Here is a 3,362-nt window from a genome sequence, read left to right on the forward strand (position 1 = left end):
GGGGGGGTGTGTGTGTGGAGCTGAGGATAATTTTAGGTGCCGGCTCTGCCCCGGGACAGGGAATTGCAGGGTGCGAGGCCCGAACACGAGCAGGGCAGCTCCAGCAAGCGCGTCCACAGCCCAAAAATACCCTCCTGGGCTCCGGGGGGGTGGTTTAAGTGGCAGCTTTGGCATCTCGTTTGTACCAGTCGCCTGTGATAAAAAAATAAGGGCAGTTTGTTCAGAGGCTGGAGGCAGAGGGTGTGGGCAGGGAGGGGACACAGTGGCAGGGCCTTAAAAACATGTAGTTAAGAGACCACCAGAGGTTGGGTTTTGTCTTGCCTTTTAATTAAAAATGTCTAAGAATGGAAGGACGCAAACAATTCAAAAGGTCTGCAGAAACCCCAGAGCTTTCTGCAACCTCTGTGGGCTGGACAAGGGCCCTCAGCCCTGGGCTGGCCGCTCCGGGCAATGCCACGTTGCCCCGGTGCTTCAAGTCATAGTCCCCAAAGTTCTAAAGTTTCCCCATTTTGGCAAAATTCAGTTCCAGCCCCAGCCCAAGAAAAACTCTGAGCATTTCTGCAGTCAAACTGTTGCTATTCCGAGACCTTTCTTAACGGCGCTTGCTCCCCGTTGGGACACAGACCTTTACATACCGACAGCTGCCTGCAGTCACCCCTCTCCTGAGAAACAGCCCTGGGTTATCAAGGAAATATTTTATCATCTATTTAGTCTGAGACATTCTGGCTTTTTGATGCAGAGCACACCCTCTTTCCTCTGCACTGCGTGGGTTTTGCTGTTTCTCCTTTCATGTCCCCCACCCTGGTTCGCCTTTGGAGTTCCAGCAGCTCCTGTTAACCCAGGAGACGTGTCCAAGCGATTTGTCAGTGGGCACAGGACAAGTGGGAAACTCCAAAGGGCAAATGCCGAGCTGCCTTCTGTCTCCTTCCCACTGAAAGGCAGCGGGGCAAAGATCATTCCAGAAACATCACAGACGGAGGAGTTTGGCAAGGGTGATCCTGTATCCCAGTGATTTTCCACTGTTAAGAACCCCGGAGAGCAAGTGAGGACAGCGCTTTCTGCATTGGGCTGACCTGGCTCCTGGCAACCCCTGAATAGACAGGCAACCTTCTTATGAACACACGGATTCCCCATCATGGGTGTAACATCCTTGTGCTACAACAAGAAACACACTGATGCACACTCTTCTCTCCAAGTTCGTCCTGTTTTTTCACCAAGTGGATTGCATAAGCACATGAGCAACCCTAAACCCACAAGGTCCACGTCGCTGCCCGGCTGGCCCATCCCTGTCCTGCTTTATTTCCATCCTGTGGCCCACACAACAACTTTGGTTAAGACTAGTTCAGTAGCCCCCACAAAAATCAAGCTGACCACCCATGTCGGATCTCCTTGCACCGCCACCCATGGTCTGCAATACAGATTTTGGGGGAGTTCTGAGTAAAACCCTGAGTAAACCCCTTTTACTCTGAGTAAAAACTAAGTTTTCCTTTACTCATGAGGGGAGCTAATCCCTATAGCTCAGTCCTCCAGCCACATGCATCAGGAAACTTCGATTGCAGCTGGTCACCTCGTGCCAGCTCCTCAACACAGTAGTCTCTAACAAGCAGTGTTTCTTTCATAGCAGTAAATTTTTGATGGCTGAATAATATTTAGATGGTCAGTATCAGGGAAAACCTCAAGAACCAACAAGGCAGAAGACAGCAAACTCCATTCATTTCATCTCACCACGTGGGGTGACCTTCCCAAGCATCTCTTGTGGGTCCCGTCCCCCCCCCGCAATTGCAGGGGTCAGGACACCCGACAAAGTGGCCAACTCTGCTCAGTGCAGGGTACAGCAGTCTGAGCTGAGGTCTCCCTCAGTTTCTCCTGTTGACACAGGCTTCAGTTTTGTATTTAATGCTAAAAGTCACTATGGAAGAAACAAACAAGGACTTGGTAGGAGAGGTTAGGACATCACCCAGCCGGAACCAAAGCATTTTATGGGTTCTGTTTTATAGAACATGCAGAAATCAGGAAGAACAGGCAATGAGATTGGGCTTTTTATTAGGTGGGATAAGCTTCTGCTGAGGTGGCACAAGAGATGCACAGATAATGGTCACCATCTCCACAGAGTACAGGCCAGCGGTACCAGCTGCTCTGGCCACTCTCACACCACCACGCTGGTGAGCAGAGCAAGATGATGCTCTCAGTAACTGCAGCCCACTTCGTAAAACACATTGCACCGTCAGCTGGAAATCCTATTCTTTTACATGGAAGTTCAATCTCTGTCTGCTTTGTCATAAACCAAGCCTAAAAATCCTCCTACTCCTTGCCAGTCATCCAATATAACTGACACAAATCATCACAACGGTTTCTAAAGAGACTGACAGAGGTGATAAATCTCTCACTGCAGCCTCAAGTTGCTGAGCATATTTAGAAAATACTCAAGAAAAAACCTCTATGGGCTCTGTCTCAGCGCAATTCATAATCAAGCTCAGACAATTCTGCTGGCAAGAGCCACAGTGACGAGTCACTGCAACTGCAACATTGACTTATGTTCAGAGGCTTTAGTTAGGGAAATATGACTTAAGCAATGTGAAAAGTTGAGGAATCAGGGACATTAGTGATTAATTAGAAACAAGCTGCAAATTGGAAATGTTTTCTACCTAATTCAGCAAGTTACTTCATGCATAGATTCCAACGCCGATACCCTCAGAGGAGGAAGTTGCCTTCCTTCATCCACTTCTTCCAGAAGCAGGCAGCAATCCTCTCCACTGCCATCTCCTGGCTAATCCTCCACAAACTCTTCCTCCTGCAGGTCTATCTCCTCCTCACCAGAAAGGGCACAGGTTAAATTACAGCCCCCTGGGGAATGATTTCTCTGTGGGATGGGAAAAGCCAAGAGCTAAGACAGCAACGTAACGTATCACAAGTTACAATAGCTTAAATTAAACCACTGAATTTATCTTCTGTGACAATCTATCATTATTTCTGTGGGGTTTTTTAAACAGTAGGCAGAGTGGATGGATTACTGTAATCAATGAAAATAAACATTTAAGATGAGTAAATGAAAATCCATGAGACATTGTATAAAACACAGTTGTTTTCTGGTAGTGACAAAAAGCTTAAATCTTCACAGAAAACAAGACAACATTTCAGGCCAAGTAGGAATTTTCCTACAAATTAACAACTCTTAAATTACTAAATATATGATTTCTAAAAGAAAGGGGCACAAACTCTAACTCTAGGTAAACTAGTATATTCTGACACACTCCCCAGTTTCCTTGGTGATGGTTGATGAATCATCTTCCATTACAAACCTGCAACTAGAATGGACAGTTAAGATAACATCCTTCCTTCACGCTCTCATTTCTCAATGCATG

This window comes from Athene cunicularia (assembly GCF_003259725.1).
Source record: "Athene cunicularia isolate RWA chromosome 27 unlocalized genomic scaffold, athCun1 chr27_part1, whole genome shotgun sequence".
Classification (NCBI taxonomy): Eukaryota; Metazoa; Chordata; class Aves; order Strigiformes; family Strigidae; genus Athene; species Athene cunicularia.